The sequence below is a fragment of the Oryctolagus cuniculus genome, chromosome 11 (genome assembly GCF_051225735.1).
Source record: "Oryctolagus cuniculus isolate XC-2025 breed Fujian yellow rabbit chromosome 11, ASM5122573v1, whole genome shotgun sequence".
Taxonomy (NCBI): Eukaryota; Metazoa; Chordata; class Mammalia; order Lagomorpha; family Leporidae; genus Oryctolagus; species Oryctolagus cuniculus.
The window spans coordinates 19,756,916-19,775,116 of record NC_142877.1 but is presented as its reverse complement, the minus strand read 5'-3'; the positions used below and the strand labels follow the sequence as shown (position 1 = coordinate 19,775,116).

General features: G+C 44.8%; 1 long non-coding RNA gene across 5 annotated transcripts in view; it reads left to right on the top strand.

The window, feature by feature from the left end:
- The window catches only part of LOC149123363 (uncharacterized), a 409,563-nt gene that overhangs the window by 47,684 nt on the left and 343,678 nt on the right, over positions 1 to 18,201 (top strand). The gene's annotated exons all lie outside the window — the stretch shown is intronic.

Genomic DNA, 18,201 nt, shown 5'->3' with positions numbered 1-18,201 from the left:
TTTTCTAGGTGCAGATGCTCCTTGGCTGATGATGAGGTTACATCCTGAAAAATCCATTGTTATGTAGGAAATATTGTAAGTCAAAAATGCATTAGTACATCTAACCCTGCTGAACATCTTAGCCTAGCCCAACTTTAACACATTCAGAACATTTACACAAGTCTACTATGGGCCATTACAAAGAGGGCGATACTGCCTATTGCTAGTCCATGAAAAGTACAGAACTTACAACTTAAATACAATTTCTACTAAATGCACATTGTTTTTTCACATTGTATAGTTGAAAATTTGTAAGTCAAACCATTGGAAGATGGGGACTGTATTTGAAACAGGATGTATACAGAATATATATATATATATATTCTAAGCACAGTATATATGGATATATATTCCAAGTACATGTCTCAGTCCTGATGTAGTCTCAGTCCCCCTGGGCTGAATATCTGGGAAATATTTAGAAATCTGTTGTCACTGGATCGAATGTCCTTTGTCCTGTATAGTCTGATAGACATTACAACTCGGTGCATATATACAGAGATGTTTATTTGCATTTCCCTATAATGGACAATGACACAAGCATGCTTGCATAGAGATGTGCTGGGATATTCTCATATTAGCCTTGTTTATCCTTACACATGCCTACTACACTGCTGATCCTATACATGAGACTGGAGTGCACATATGTGCATACCTACCCACCCACCCACACACCTCTGTATGCATGGAACTTGTCCTTGGTCTTCTGTTTCCAGTGTCTAGGATCACCCAAACTTTATCCTGAACTATAAATGACAATCTGGATACAGAGCTCAGGAATGTACCTATTGACGAATTCAAATGTAACCTCTTCCCACTTTCCTCCCCTTGCACCATTCCCAACCAAAGTTCCCTTCTTGGGGAGGATATTTCATCTGTACTGTGATCTGGGGACAAAGAATGGGGTACTCTATCTATGCTGGAGCCAGATAACTGAAGGCTCAGGGAGTGCCCACTCCTGTTGAGAGGAGAACCTTAAAGGCAGAATTATTCATTTGTCACAAAGCCTGGCTTCTGGGTAAAGCTCTGCATGAGCTCGAGTGGATTCTCCCTGGAAGCCAGGTCACAGAAGTGTGGCAATCCACTTAGGGAAGCAGGCGAACATGGAAGCATAGAGAAGGAGATGATAGATCCCAGGACTGTTTCACTCATCCAGGGATCTCAATATGACCTCTTTCTCTGTTGGTACATGGAAGACTTGGGCATTTGGCTGGTGGTCTCACAATGGATAGATGGATATACCCATAGGTTCTGTTTATATCATGGATTTCCTTATTATAAATGTCATTAGAGACAGTTGTTCTTGATATTTTTCCACTATTATATAATAAATACTACAGGGGAAGTTAAAATAATTAACTGGGTATGATGGAGAGGCCATGTGAAAAATTTTTATGTGGCAAAGGAACAATATCCCTAGTATATAAAAAGATATATAGAAATTATGCAAATTTACAAAATAAATTTCAACATTCTACAATCATAATATCATGAAATCATGCTGAATTTCACAAATAATCCAGACATGAAACCCAGAGCATTGATGATTGAAAATCACAAAAACCTGATTCACTTGAGGTTGTAGAGCAGTGAAATTTCAGGCACTATTGGGGCAGTGGAGAGAGAAGTTGTAGATCCGTGCAACTTTTCTGGAGGCATAAGGTGAGAAAGTTTATCTAAGCTTTAAACACAAGCATGACTGAACTGGTGCATTTGCCTATGGCCATTTATCCTAGGGTAATAATTGGGGGAAATGTAAGAAAGTATAAGTCCATTCCTCACAGCATTGTGAAAAAGAAAAAAATTGGAAAGAAATGTCTGTCTATATGTGAATTCCTAAATAAATTCTGGTAAAATGATTAAGAAAGATAGTGGAAATACGCTGTATATAAAGAAACTTCAAAAAGTTAGTTGAAGGATGGACGTTTTTATTTTATTATTTTTTAAAGATTTATTTATTTATTTGAAAGAGTTACACAGAGAGAAGGAGAGGAAGAGAGAGAGGTCTTCCATCTGCAGGTTCACTCTCCCCAGTTGGCTGCAATGGTCAGAGCTGTGCCAATCCAAAGCCAGGAGCCAGGAGCTTCTTCTGGGTCTGCAAAGTGGGTACAGGGGCCCAAGGGGTTGGACTATCTTCTACTGCTTTTCCAGGCCGTAGCAGAGAGCTGGATCAGAAGTGGAGCATCCAGGTCTTGAACCGGTGCCCATATGGGATGTCGGCACTGCGGGTGGTGGCTTACCCCACTATGCCACAGCACTGTTCCCAAGATAGATATTTTTAACCCAGCAGTGATGATACCTTCACCCTACGCTGGAGTGCCTGGGCTGCTCTGCTTCCGATTCCAGCTTCTTGCTAGTGCAGACCTTGAGAACAAGTGCTGATGGCTTAAGCAGCTGGGTCTCTACCAACCTCATGAGAGATCTGGATTATGTCCCTAGCTTTGGCCTGGTCTAGTTCCAGTTATGGCAAGTATTTGGACAGAGAACTAGCAAATGGAAGCTCTGTTTGTCTCTGCCTCTCTGCTTCTCAAACAAAAATGTTATTGGAAAAAATGGAATTAAAAGAAAAGTTTATTTTGGTGCAAAGAGTTTGAAATCCATGCATAAGTTTTTCATAATACCCATATTCACAAACCCTCATGTGCTTAATGGCAGACAAAGGGCACCTTGATATATGAATGTGACAGTGAGACAGGTGGAGTAGTAGCACATCTGTGGACATACTCCTTCTGCCCAGTGTGGGACCCCCAGCTGACTGCCCACGGCTTCCATGCACCAGGGTGGAGAAAGTCATCGGCAGATCCCTGCTGATTGGGACAGCTGGCACCTGTTTGAGAACTTTTGCTCTTCTTGGAGAAGAGATTATGTCTTCCCAACTTTTTCCTTGTGGGAGAAGTCTTCCCCATTCCAACAGACCTTGAAACCATTGACCTCAACTGTGATGAACCATAACTGAAGAACCCGCCATGACATCTCTCCATTCCTGGGGACTTCTGGCAGGAATTAAAGAGCAGGATGGGGCAGTTCTGGTGGGGAAGGGCTATCTTGGACCGTGATACTTTCTTGACCCTCAATGCTGAGAGTGCGATCAAAAGGAAGGTGGAGTTCACCTGTGATGCAGGGAGAGCTGAAGTGGGGCTGGGGAGCTAGAGGGTGTGACCCAGTAAGGACTGCTGGGCCACACTTGTTAACCCCTTGATGCCCTACTTGATCTCTTCCCTAGCCCAAAGGCAATGTTATTGATTAGAATGATGGAGTTCTTTCGATATGGTAACCATAGGCTATTTATATTTGTACGACTGCCCCATTTTCAAACATATTCCATTATTAGGCATGTGTCCTGATTTTTGGTTTGGGAAACATGGTCCCTGCACCTTTAAATATTTAATCTCTCCCAGCCATGATGAAAAAAAAGAGAGGGGGAGGAAGTTGGTACTTAGGTGTGAGTGGTTGTGTGAAGGGGTGGGAGGGTGGGGTGGATGCTGGGGGACCCCGAGATATTTTCTTTTTGTCTGTTTTTTCCACCCTATTTCTTTTCCCTCCATGTCAACACCAAACAAGACAGGACTAAAATTAATGGGGAAAGCAGCAATTAGCAAATTAGGTTAGCGGCGTGTTGCCGAGTGGCACGGCTGCCAGGTGCGGGGTCTCTGGCAGGATATTTATTAGGGCCTGTCAGAGAAGTGACACTTTGATAAATGGAGTTGGGTAATCAGCCTCTCTACGACAGCAAGCATTGTGAGGCCTCAGCACGCACGACGGCAGAAGCCAAGCTTTGTTACGATTTTTAAAATTTTAACATGCATGAAGGTAACATACCAGCCACCTCCACTGCCACAGAGATAGCCATGAGCCCAAATCCCAGTGTCCAGGGGAGACTGTGGATCTTGGGTTTTGCTTTTGACATGGGCAACTAGGAAAACAAGATCAATAGCAACTGATGTGGGAGGGTCTCTGTGAGATTTGGGAATGACTGGGTGTGGGGATACAAAACAGAAGTGGGTTTTAAAGAGCAGGCAGTGGGAGTGTTCAGTGCACACTGGGCTGATCACCTAAGGGGACCAATGTGTGGGTGCCAGAAAGGCCGGTGTCGGCCTGAGGCCTGGGCTAGGGGGGAATGGACGCCAGGAGCCGGGGCGAGGGCTGGGTCTGTAGAATGGCAGAAAGGCCTTTGTGGCCTACATTTCCAAGAACCACTTTCCTAAGACCTCTGGCACAGGAATTCCTCTCCATGGTGACAGATGTAGCTCAGCTGTCCTCTGAAATGGCTGGTTTCCTGGAGGAAGGTTTCAATTGCCAGGAGGAGGGGCACTTACACCACCATGGTGACTGTGTTTGCAGAAGGACCAGGTCCCCGGCCTGAGATGGGTCACTGCCTCTCCTCTCCTCTCCCCACACCCGTCCCCCTCCCCTCCCCTCCCCTCCCTTCCCCTTCTGTCCCCTCTCCTCTTTGTAAAAAGATTTTATGTATTTGTTTGAGAGGTAGAGTTATAGACAGTGAGAGGGAGAGACAGAGAGAGAGGTCTTCCATCTGCTGGTTCACTCCCCAATAGCTGCAATGGCCAGAGCTGGGCCAATCTGAAGCCAGGAGCCAGGAGCTTCTTCTGGGTCTCCCACGCAGGTGTAGGGACCCAAAAGCCTGGGCCATCTTCTACTGCTTTCCCAGGCCATAGCAGAGAGCTGGATTGGAAGAGGAGCAGCCAGGAATAAAACTGGCACCCATATGGGATGCCGGCACCACAGGTGAAGGCTTAACCTACGACATCACAGCACCGGCTCCAGGTCACTGTCATTTCTGCCAGTCTGCTCCTTCCATGCCTGGGGTAAGCGAATGTTTACCAAGTCGCAGACTTCCTCAGCTGCTCCCTGGCAGCATGCTTCTCTGATTCCAGTCCCCGTAGCAGTGCCCCAAACTCAGCAGGTGATGGAGCCACCAACTGTTATGGGGTCTCAGGTGCTGGAGCACCGTTCTGACTCCATTTTGCTTGGCTGGGGCCTAGACTCCTATCCCTTTCTGGACACTTCCCTATCTGTCTAGATCTGTTGCTCTGTCCCCAGTCACTGTGTGGTGTCCTGCTCCAGGTTGATCTTTCTGGATATCAGCTGAAGTGGCTGGACTTCTTCGCACATGGAATCCTGGATTGCTGACTTCCTCTGCCTTAGTCTGGTCCACAGTCAGGCGTCCAGCCTTGGCCTGCCCATGCCCAGCTTTCTCTTCTTCCTCATCTGTCTCCTTCTGAGGTTTAAAGAGATTCAAGTCCAGTCCATCCCCATTATTGATCAGTGGGAGTGCCTGGGTCCCTGATAATCCCCAGCAGGTGGATGCCCAATAGCAGACTAGGTCTCATCTTTCCCTAACAGCTTGGCCCTGGGTGAAAATGGCAGTATGTGTGGTGCTGAGCTTGGGAGTTTGAGTTGTGACTGGTTGTTTCGGTTATCAGCTACCAGTGTCTCTGCCTGGTCCCCCCCTCAGCCCTGAGTCTCTGGACTTTCTGTGTTGCTTGACTTCCTTGGGACCAGAATCAGAGGCCAATAATAAAGTCATTTCCCTTCCCAGTATTCCCTGGTGCTCACTGCAGCCCCATCTCTGCTGAGGGACACTGAGAACCTGAGGAAGGGTCATGGATGACCGAGCTCTCAGGCCAGGGGAAGGTAGAGACACCTGATGACCACATCTGCACCTCCAGGAGTCCAAATTTGGGAAGAAGAGGAACATAAACCACGTCCAAGCATACACCTTGCAAATATCCCGCCAAACCCTGTCTTCTTTGTCATTGGTTTGGGCTGGTCAAGCCAAGGTAGACCCCTGAGCAGGGCACAGGTTCCAGGTATGCTCTGCATGGAGGACTGAAGAGAGGTCCCTTCACATGACCCACATTCCTATTTCTGTCGCAGTAATGCTATATTTTTCAAGAGAGTAAGTGATATTCCAAATCCCCTTTCTCTGAGCCTGTGCATAAGCAATGCTTTGAACCTCTGTGTATAGCACTAGAACTACTCCTGTTCAATTTCCTTGGCTGGTTTTGTCCCAGTCTTCCAGCTTGTTGAGATCATGTTTATTTTGCCACTTCAGTTATTACTTAACATTTAGAAGCAAAGAGCTCTCCTAATTCTCTGGTTATGAGAATATGGCAGGAACTGAGCCTGATGCCACCTCCAGAGACTTCTCTCATTCCCAAGCACTCTTTGGTGATTCTATCAGCAATGACTCTTGTCAGCATCATGAGAGTAGCTTACTAACAGACTTTCATATATACTTTTCATTTGCGCTTCACAATATCTCTGTGGACAGACTCAGATTTTATTTAGGATCTCCCATATATATATATGTATATATCTAAAAATTTATTTATTTATTTATTTATTTATTTACTTATTTATTTATTTATGAGAGAGAGAGTGAGAGGTGTCTTCCATCCATTGGTTCACTCCTGAAATGGCCACAATGCTAGAGCTGGGGTCAATTCGAAACTAGGAGTCAGGAGCTGCTTCTGGGTCTGCTGCGTGGGTGCAGGAGCCCAAGCACTTGGGCCATCTTCCACTGCTTTCCCAGGCCATTAGCAGAGAGCTGGATTGGAAGTGGAGCTGCTGGGACTCAAACTGGTGCCCATATGGGATGCTGGCATGGAAGTCAGAGGCCTAGCCCACTTATGCCACAGTGCTCGCCCCTAACCACTATCATGACTTCTAAGAGCATAACTTTGTTGTGGCCATTTCTGAACTTTAGGTAAATGGAATCATACAATAAAACTCTTCTTCCTGGCTTCTTAGCATTGTGTTTGTGAGATTCATACATATTATTACCCCAGGCTGTCTGTCACTCATGGTCTTTGCTGTACTCCCTGGTGTGAGAAAACTGTACTTGCAAATCCATTCTCTTAATGGGCATTCTGGCAATCGTGAAAGGTACTGCTGTGACAATCCTAGAGCACACTTGTTTTTGGGAACCTAGTGAGTTTTTCTGTTGGGTATATAACTAGGAGTGAAGTTGCTGGGTCACTGGAATTGTATATCAGACTCAGATCTTTGATTTTAAAAACTATCTTTTACCATATTCTCCCATATACTTATATGCTTCATTAATGTTTTCAAGAAACATTGAAAGGGCATGTTCGCCTGTATGGCTTCACTCTGAGTTACTGCATTCAGGTAGACCCAGCTGCGTGCCCTGTGTATTCACAGCTAAAGCCAAACCCTCACAAGGCCCAGCTTGTTCTGCACCCCACCCCTACCCTTCCCCTCCACCTGCACACTTCTCCCCTCATGCTTTCTGCTTCAGCCATATGTGCCTGCGGTTCCTTACACAGCCAGGCCACACACTGCCTCCTCTGCCCAAGAGACTGTAGCCTTAGGAAGCTGTGTGGCTTGTTTCTCAAGCTTCCTGGGTCTTACTCAAGGTGTCCCCTTTGCAAAGCTTTCCCTGACCAACTTATCTAACGCTCTTACTGCCATACTCATCAGTCTCTTCCTTTACCTCTGGTTTTTTTCTAAGGCACTCATCATCATGGATCACACCATATACGTTACCTGGATGTGTGCTGACTCTGCCACACACCTCATGCAGTCACCCCGAGGACACGAGCTCTGCCAGTTTTATTGATGCTACAGCTGCAGAGCAAGTGGAGAGCTTACACAGGGTGACCCCTCAATAAATACTTAAGGTATTACGGATAGTATCAGTCCCAAGCATGGGCACCTCATCAAAAAGGAAATTAGAATAATTTCACCTGACATTTTTTTGGGATGGATATTAGATCTTGGTAATTGCCTCATACTTTTAGAATTAGTTGCCAATAGACCAGTTAATAAGAAGGCCTAGAATTTTTCTTAGGATTGAATCTGACTGTTCCCTTTCCTTGGAAAATCAATACATTATTTATCTTCTGGCTTCTCTAACATTCTCCTTGATTTCTCAAAGATCCTTTATGTGACTTTGAGATGACATTAGCTAGATTCTGCTGGTCCCTCCTATCTTGTCTGTAATATTGTTTTGAAGTGGAGTTTTTGCATCATCATCAACATTTTCTATGCACCTGCCAGGTGCAGAACACTGCCCTAGGCCTTGAGGACACAGAAGCACAGCAGACAGTTGGCTTTGGCATTTTCTCAGGAGTCAGTGTGGGGAGAGAACTGTAGCTAGACAGACAGTGGCCTGTTGAAGCTGTGTGTGGTGAGACCCCTGCGATTAGGTGGAGGGTGAGCCTGGTGGGATAAGGCTAAGTCAGCATGAGTGTGGGGAGCTTAAAGACCCTGCTAGGAGATTTTCTTGTTATGGACCATGTGGTCAGCAAATGTTTATTGAGCTTCTACTACGTGCTGGGCACCGTGCTGAGCATTGAGAACACTGGAGTGATTTGGACAGGAAACAGATCCTGTCCTCGAGGAGCTCAGAGTGCAGTAGGCATAATAAACAAGTAAACAAGTACCTTGAAGGAATATTTTGCATGTTATAAGTGCTACAAAGGAAAGAAACATAGATATAAGATTCGAGGGAATGTGAGAAGAATAATTTGGATGAGGGCCAGAGAGAGCATCTCCAAGGAACTGGCTGTGGAGGACAAAGGCAGCTCATTCCAGGCACTGGCAGAAGTCCCAAGGTGGGAAGAGCTTGGAGTGTCACAGAGACTGAGAGGAGACCAGAGCAGTGTGTTGAAGCAGAGTGAGTGGGAAAGGGAGACAGTGAGACTGGGTGGGGTGTGTGGGATAGGGTAGGGAGGGTTCTGACCATATAAGGCCTAGTAGGCATTAAGAAGGCATCAGGATTTATGTTAAGAGACATGGGAAGCATTTTTGGGAACAGCATGGCTTTATTTTTATATTGCAAACATCACGATGGCATACCAGGGAGGAAAGATTGGAGAGGGGCAAGTGGAAAGTCAAGGGCACCAGTGAGGAGGTTATTGCGGTCGTTGTGGAAGAGATGCTGGTGGCCGGGGACCGTGGAGGTGGACGAGATGGAGAGAAGTGGCTGGATCTCAGGTGTGTTTGGGAGTCGAGGCTTGATGGATTGGATGAGGGGACGAAGCTAGGGAGGAAGCGGGGATGTTTTCTAATGTCTGGTTTGAGCATGTGGGTGCGTTGTGCTGCCATTCATAGGAGGAGCTTGCTTACTCAGAGGCACCTGGAAGAGGGCAGTGTGTTAGTCACCTTCCAAGTCACTGCAGGTGTGATCATGTTCCCTCTGTCACCAGAGTCCCAGTAGGAAGGTCATATGCTTTTATGTTGCAGTCACAGAGCCCCTAGAGCCTGCCAGGCCCAGTGCTGGGTGATCGCTTGTCATTCTCAGGCTTTGCGCAAGTGGTGGAGTTTGCAAAATGAATCAAACATTCCTACTTTCGTGAAGCTCATAGTCTTTAGGATTTTCTACTTAAAAGTTTGTATCAACTGCGTTAAGGGATAAACCCACTTGAATATGGTGTATTATATTTTCAACACGTTGAATTTGATTTGCTATTGTTTTGTTGAGAATTTTTGTTGACCATGGTCATCAGGGATATTGGGCTATAGTTTTCTTGTCTTGTAGTATCCTTGTCTGAATTCTGGCCTCAAAAATTTCATTTGGAAAGGTTCCTTTCTCTTCAATCATTTGGAAGAGCTTTAGAAGGCTTGGTGTTAGATTTTTTTTTATTATTATTATTTGGTATAATTCACTAGTGAATTCATCTGGTCCTGAGGTTTTCTTTGTTGGGATTTTTTTTTTTTTTGATTTCTGATCTGGTATCCTTATTTTTTTATCAGTCTGTTAGGTTTTCTATTTCTTCATTATTTAGACTTGGAAGGTTGTATGTTTCTAGCAATTTCTCTATTTTTTCTATTTTATCCAATTTTTGATATATAATTGTTTACAGTAGTCTTTTATGATTCTTTTTTAAAACACCTTTACAAAAGATTTATTTATTTATTTGAAAGAGTTACAGAGAGGGAGAGACAGAGCAATATTCCATTTGTTGGTTCACTCCCCAGATGGCTGCAACAACTGGGGCTTGGCCAGGCCAAAACCAGGAGCCAAGAGCTTCATCCAGGTCTTCCAAGTGGGTAGCAGAGGCTCAGGCTCCCAGACCATTCTCAGCTGCTTTTCCCAGGCCACTGGCAGGGAGCTGGATTGGAAGTAGAGCAGCCAGGACTCGAACTGGTGTCCATATGGAATGCTGGCATTGCAGGGGGTTGGTTTTATCTGCTATGCCACAGCACCAGCCCTTAAGATCTTTTTTATGTCTGTGGCATCAATTATAACGTCTCTTCTTTATTTTCTGATACTATCTGAATCTTCATTCTTTGTCTAGTTAAAGTTTTGTTAATTTTGCTTATCTTTCAGAAGCAAATTCTTAGTTTTTGCTTATTTTTTATGCTGTTGATATATGACAAACCCACAGCTAAATCATTCATTATGTTGAAAAACTAAAAGATCTTTCTTCCAACATCAGGAACAGGATGAAGGTGTCCACTCTTACCACCTCTATTCAGGATGGCACTGGAGATCTTAGAGCAATTAATCAAGAAAAATATAAAAAGAATCTGAATTGGAAAGGAAGAAATAAAATTATTCCTGCTTCCAGATGACATGCTTTTGTATGTAGAAAACTTTCTGCCACAAAACCTGTTAGAGCTAATGAACAAATTCAATAAAGCTTCAGGGGACAAAATCAACATACAAAAACTGGTTGCATCTCTGTACACCAACAATGAGCTATCTGAAAATAACATTAAGAAAACAATATCACTTACATTATATCAAAAAGAATAAAATACTAAGGAATAAACTTAACGAAGTAAACAGCTTATATACTGAAAGTTAGAAAACATTGATGAGAGAAGTTAAAGACATATCCAAATGGAAACTCACCTCATATCCATGGATTTTAAGGCTTACTCCTTTTCTCATACCCATAAGATACAAAGCGATCTATTCAATGCTAACCTCATCAAAATCCCAAGGACATATTTTTGGTATAGAAATGGAAAACACTGTACTGTCTCCTTGGGGTAGATTGTTGGATGGACAGTTGATAAGTCTGTCTTCTGTAAGAAGTCAGTGTGGTGTACTAGACGGAACACATTGGTTCTGGGTTGGTTGGATCTGCATTTTTATGCCTTGGCCATCACTTATTTATCATGCAATCTTGGGCTAAGTTTATCACCCCTCTGAGCATCTGTTTCCTCACTTGGGAATAAAGTAACACTTGGCTCCCATAGTCAAGAGATTATATGAGATTGTTTCTGGCACATGATAGGTCCCCAACAAATGCAGGTTTGTGAGTTACTATTGAAACTCTGGGGTCTGGCATTGTGGCACAGTAGTTTAAGCTGCCACCAGTGATATCAGCATCCCATATGGGCACCGGTTCAAGTCCTGACTACTGCACTTCTGATACACCTTCCTGCCAATGTGCCTGGGAGAGCAGCAAAGATGGCCCAAGTACTTGGGCCCCTGCCACCTACATGGGAGAATGGGAAGAAGCTTCTGGCTCCTGGCTTCAGCCTGGCCCAGCCCCGATGTTGTGGCCATTTGGGGGGTGAACCAGAGGATGGAAGTCTCTTTGTCTGTCTGTCTGTCCCTCTCTGTAACTCTGCCTTTCAAACAGACATATAAATTTTATAAAAAGGAAACTCTGAAGCTACTCTAAAATCCATAAATGTTTCACCTTGATCCCAGCAAACCCTGGGCATGCGCATGGTCCAGACCAGCAGTCTACATGTCATGTACCCCACAATAGGCAGGCTTTTGGTTTGTGACTTCTGGTTTGTGTGTGACAGGAGGATGTTTTGGACAGGGTTCAGTAAGAACTTGGGGTGTTCAAATATTTTTGGTGGTATTTGTGATACACAGAATGGCCAGACCATTTTGTCTCTGGAAACCATAGGGAAGACGCATCTTTCAGTCCCCAGTCATGACAGTTGCAATCCAGTCCCCAAATCATAACAGAAGCAGAGTTAGGCCCTGTGAATCGGGCTAAGCTTTCCCAATTCCCCATCCTGTCTACTGTCATCACCATCCATCCCTGACATCGTCAAAACCATGACCCTTCCCCCTCTAAACAGAAGCTCTGATGTTTCATTCACTGCACAAGAGCAGCGCCTGGTGCAAATATTTACCATTCATAGGTAATTATCATCACTGCTCTGAAAACACAGTAGCATCTAGTATTTTTTTTAAAAAGCTTGTGTTCATTATCTCATTTAATTTTCCCAACACTCTGATGATTTATGGCAGGAGTTGACAAACTACAGCCCACAGGTCAAATCCATCCTGTGGCTTATTTCTTAAGGTCTATAAGCTAACAATTTTTTCACATTTTAAAAAAGTTACAATACATAGGGGGATTGCTGATGCCATAGACAGGAGTGTCAATTGGTAAAGTCAACAACAGGAGTCACTGTGCACTTACTCCTCATGTAGGATCTCTGTCCTTAATGTGCTGTGCATTGAGATTTAATGCTATAACGAGTACTCAAACAATATATTTCACTTTGTGTTTCTATGGGGGTGCAAACTGTTGAAATCTTTACTTAATGCATACTAAACTGATCCTCTGTAAAAAAAAAAAAAAAAAAAAAAAAGAAAGAAAAGAAAAGAAACTATCAACTCCCAACTTGACTCTCACTGGGATTAAACATGACAATAGGTCTGATCTGATTTCATCATCATTTAAAAAAAATCATCTATTATTTTTCACTTTGTTTCTGTGTAGGAACAAACTGTTGAAATCCTTACTTAAGGTATACTAAGCTGATCTTCTGTATATTAAGATAATCGAAAATGAATCTTGATGTGAATGGAAGGGGAGAGGGAGTGGGAAAGGGGAGGGTTGTGGGTGGGAGGGACGGTATGGGGGGGAAGCCATAGTAATCCATTATTCGTACTTTGGAAACTTATATTCATTAAATAAAAGTTAAAAAAAAATCATATTACAACCCACTCACACAAAAGGCTGAAGAAGAAAAATGCCATGATCTTATTGATGGGTGTAGAAATAGCAATTGACAAAATTCAATATTTGTTCATAATAAAAACTCAGAAAAATAAAAAAAAAAAGTTACAATAAAAGTAAAACAAAGAACAAAGACAAACGTGAGAGGGCATCTGGCTTGCAAAGCCTAGAATATTTACTACCTGGCCCTTTATTGTGTTTGTCAATGTGAGAAGGGGATGCCACAATGACAAAGCCTAACAAGGGTTTACTGCTGGCAATGTCGGCTGTGGGTCTGTGCCACCCCCTGGGGTACCTGCCTTGCAGGGGATCAGCCACCCAGGCCATTTTGATTCTGCAGCTCGGATACCTTAACCTGAGGCCTCTTGGTTGTCATGGCAGGGGAAGAGAGGCGCAGTCTTATGGGGGCCTTCCAGGCCTCATCTGACAGTTGTGATTTGCATGTGTGTTTCATTGGCTGGAACTCATCTCATAGCCCTGCCTGACTACAAGGGGCTGAAAGCTGTGAAGGACACTGGGAATGAGATGAGGAAACTCAGCTTCCGAGAGGTGAATGCCTTGCTTGAGTTTACAAAACAAGAAGAAGAGAGAACAGACACCCTTCAGGTGGTTAGGATTCCCAAAGCCTGCGATCTTACTACAGTCTGCTTCCCTTGCTAAGTTCCTTGTCCTGGCAACAAGGGGCATTAAACATTTCACTGCCTTGGAGGGGCTCAAACAGAATATCCCCATGGTTGCTGGCACGTGTCCCAGAGAAGCCCTCCTACCTCTAAACGCCCCTTCCCCCAGCCTGCGTCCTCCTGGCTCTGGCCCCAGTAGGGGTGCTGCTTGCCACTGCCTGAGTAACTCATGACTCCATCGGCTCCCACAGTGACGAATGACACCCATCCATCGTGGGCCTTGCTGATGGCCCAGCTCGTCCATCATGGCCTGGTGCTCCCAGGTGATGTATTCGTGCCTGGAGAATGGATTGCTCCAAGGCTGATCTGCCTGGGAAGGAAGCGGAGCCAAAGAGTGGATTCAATCTAATTACTGCTCACCCTGGCCAGGGCTGAGAGGTACTTTGGCAGCCCCTCTTGGGCTTCCTGCAGAAATATGACTTGCACATCTTGAGCTACCAGGTCATTCCTAACTCATTGCTGATGGACAGGGTCTTATTTTTAAGACAAAAAGAAAAGTCATAGGGGAGCTATGGGCAGATCTGCTCCATGATGGAGAGCTAGGCAGCCAGGTGAGTCTTCCAGGGACTAGGGAAGGTGAACCAAATGATACTTGGGATGAATTAGAGAGGCGGGGACAATTCAGGGATCAAGACTGTGAGCTCTGCACTTGTGTAGGATCAGCTCTGTGTCTTATTTCTCTCCCTTATGCCGTGTGTCACCTTGGGAAAGTCTTTTAGCCTCTCTGAACCCACTTTGTGTACAAGGCAAATGATTGTTGTGAGGATTAGACAGGACATGGACATATAATGCTGGGCATAGCAAGCCTGTCACACAGTATATGATGATGATAATATTAATTATTGTTATTTAAAACCTCAAAGCTCCTCCCTGGTGTGTACCACTTGGGGTTTGCCAGATTGCCAGGCAAACCGTGGTGGACCATGATGAGTGCTGATTGCTTGTTGCTCATCCGCTGAGAGATGGTGTGATTGCTTCAGCCAACAGAATGAAATGATGCTGTTCCAGGCCTGGACCTAGCCAGCTTTTAAGAGAACTGCCTCCTTCCACTTCCTTTTTGGGAAACACTTGTGTCTGGAGAGGCAGCTAATACACAAGAAGTTCCAGCACTTTGAGACTGCCAGGCTGTGGAGCGGTCCCAGTGAGCTGCCTGGAGAGGCCACACAGAAGTCCGTAGCCATTCCCCACCTGTTCTGGATGTCCCAACTGAGGTGCCCAATATGTGAGTGAAAAACTCATTTTGAGTGTCCAGCTCAGTTGAGCCTTCAGATAGCTATAGTCCAGCTACTGTGAAACCACAATTATGTGAAGCCCCAACTGGGGTTGCCAGTCAATCCACAGAAATGTGGCAGAGTGACAAGTTGCTATTTTAAGCTATTGAGTTTTGAAGTGGTTTGTTATGCAGAAATCAACAAATGGACCAGGATCAATCTATACAGCAGGTTTGTTCAAACTCATATTTGTGACAGCCACTGCCTGGATAATGCCTGCAACCGTGCTGAGAAAGTTAAGCTAGTGGGCATTAGGCTGGGGCTAGCCTGGTTCTTTTCCAATCTTCCAATACCAGGATGAGGCTGCAGAGGGTGACCTAACCAACTGATTTTCTTGGAACCTTGGGGAGGAAAATACCAATTCTTTGGGATTTTGGACCTTAAATTTTTTTCTTTGTACCCACTTCCTTTTCCTTACTTACTATTAAGTCATCCAATCTAATTTTATTTTTACATTGAATATATCACAAGATAAGACGTTTCTAGAAAAGGAGTTCTCAAACTATCAGTGTAGGAAGCCCAGTGTTATCATTGCTGTTGCTTTAATTTGCAACTTGTTACTGACTGGCACTTTTGTAAAATACAATAAAAATGAATTACTGGACAAGTTAAACAAAAAGACATGCAGAATACAGGCCTACTTTTTGTTGTTAGAGTTGACAGACACACCACTACTCCTCACTGCCTGTTCTTAGCTGTTAAGAGGTCAGTAGCCACTGTGGACAGCAGCTCTCTGTGGAGCTCATTGTGGCCATAGAGTGTACCTTATAAACCCCAGGAAATGCTTCTCTGTTTTTTGTTTATTTAAGAGACAGACACAGACAGACAGAGTTCCCATTCTCTGGTTTACCCTTCAAAAGCCTATAATGGCCCAGGCTGAAGCTGGGAGCTGGGATGTCTACCCAAGTTCTTCATGTGGATGACAGGGAACCAACCACTTGAGCCATCACCTGCCACCTCCCAGGGTACATATCGGCAGGAAACTTAATTGACAGCAGAGCTAGGACTAGAACCCAGGCACTCTGAGATGGGACATGGGTGTCCACATTGGCATCTTACCTGCTGACCCAAATGTCCTCACCTGTAACTGCTACTCCAGATAGGAGGAAATGCAGGCTAGCGAAAGGCTTCTATTCTTTTTCTTTTCTTTTTTTATTTGAAGAGTGGAACCAGTACTGTGGGAGAGGCTGAAGACCCTGGGAGGTGGGTGGACTGATGCCTCAGAAACTCCACAATGGGCAGAGTCCCAGCACGAGGAATGAGCTTGACCTCAGCCAGGGGCAGGACAGTGTGCGGATGCGGAAGCCAGTAGGAGAGCAATGCTTTTCCCAGGTCAGCAAAACTGCCCGCCTGCCTACTCCCTCTGCCCCATCCCCTGTTTTCTTCTTTCCCTATGGCTCTTCCAAACTGGACTTGCCATGTCTGCTGCTGATGCCTTTTTTTTTAAAGGTTTATTTATTTATTTGAAAGTAAAAGTTACACAGAAAGAGGAGAGGTAGAGAGAGAGAGAGAGGTCTTCCATCTGATAGTTCACTCCCCAGTTGGCCGCAACGGCCAGAGCTGCACCGATCTGAAGCCAGGAGCCAGGGCTTCTTCTGGGTCTCCCACATGGGTGCAGGGGCCCAAGGACTTGGGCCATCTTCCACTGCTGTCCCAGGCCATAGCAGAGAGCTGGATTAGAAGTAGAGCAGCCGGGACTAGAACCAGCGCCCATATGGGATGCCAGCCCTTCAGGCCAGGGCGTTAACCCACTGCACCACAGCACCAGCCCTAACTGCTGATGTCTTGGTTTGGTGATTTGTTAGGATCTCTCTTCTGCCCTTGGAAGAGTTGCTTTCTACCAGTTTCTCACCTCTGTACCTGTTTGATTACAGTGCTTCTGAGGCTTCCATGGGAGTTGCTGTCTCTGCAGCACAAACCCGCAAAGCTTCCGCTGGCTGAGCAGGGCCTGGAGGGAGGAAGGTATGGGCATGCCCAGTGGGTAAGCCTGGAGTTAGCCTGGTTACCACATGTGTGACATTATAGGCTGGCCATATAAGCCCTGTACAGACATAGATTTTTGTCTTCCACTGTTTATTGTCTGAGGAAACTATCTCTTTGTCTATTAATATCTTGTTCAGCCCCTATGGTTTTTGGGAAGATGACACTGCTCCCACTGGGGTGGGCCTGTGACCCTGGCCAGGCCAATCTGAGTCCTCGCTTTTGCTTGCTGTGTTGGGAAAGCTGACGTTGACTTCTCCAGAATATGAGCATTAAGGACAGAATAGGGCTGGGCCTGACCTAAGCCTTCTTGGTGCCTTAGGAGGGGGCACTCTGCCCAGGACACCACCAAGAAGTAGAAAGCAGTCCAAAGATAGAGAGGAATCAATTTCTGATGTCAGCATTGCTTGGATCCTGCTGGGTCAGAGCAGTTCTGTGCCTTAAACTCCCCAGTTAGAGGAGAGGTCTTCAGAAGGTCCATGGAAAATGTGTATTATGGAAAAAACATATGAAGGGATTTCATTTTTTTGCACGAAAATCTTTCAATTCTATTTTTTCATGGACATTTTTGAAATACCTTTGCATGAGCCAGCACTTTTTTTTTTTTTGTTTTTTTTGGCATGAACCATTTTCAACTGGATTTCTGTTACTTGCAGCATGAGTTTGGATGAATGTGTTATAGTCCAAAGGGGTAAGTCCTGCTGGCGCGTACGTTCCGTGCTCCAGAGAGGCTTGCTTCTGAGTCAAACATTCTTTTTTTTTTAAACTTTTATTTAATGAATATAAATTTCCAAAGTACAGCTGATGGATTACAATGGCTCCCCCCCCCCATAACGTCCCTCCCACCCGCAACCCTCCCCTTTCCCATTCCCTCTCCCCTTCCATTCACATCAATATTCATTTTCGATTCTCTTTATATAGAGAAGATCAGTTTAGCATACATTAAGTAAAGATTTCAACAGTTTGCTCCCACAGAGAAACATAAAGTGAAAAATACTGTTTGAGTACTAGTTATAGCATTAAATCTCAATGTACAGCACAGTAAGGACAAAGATCCTACATGAGGAGTAAGTGCACAGTGACGCCTGTTGTTGACTTAACAAATTGACACTCTGTTTATGGCATCAGTAATCACCCTAGGCTCTTGTCATGAGCTGCCAAGGCTATGGAAGCCCCCTGAGTTCACTGTGAGTCAAACACTCTTTCTCACTCAGCCCGAAAGTGGCTTCAGAATCCTTCTTACAACTTTGCAGTGGCTTTCTAGGACACGCAATCTGTGTTTCACAAATACCAACTTCAGGGCTC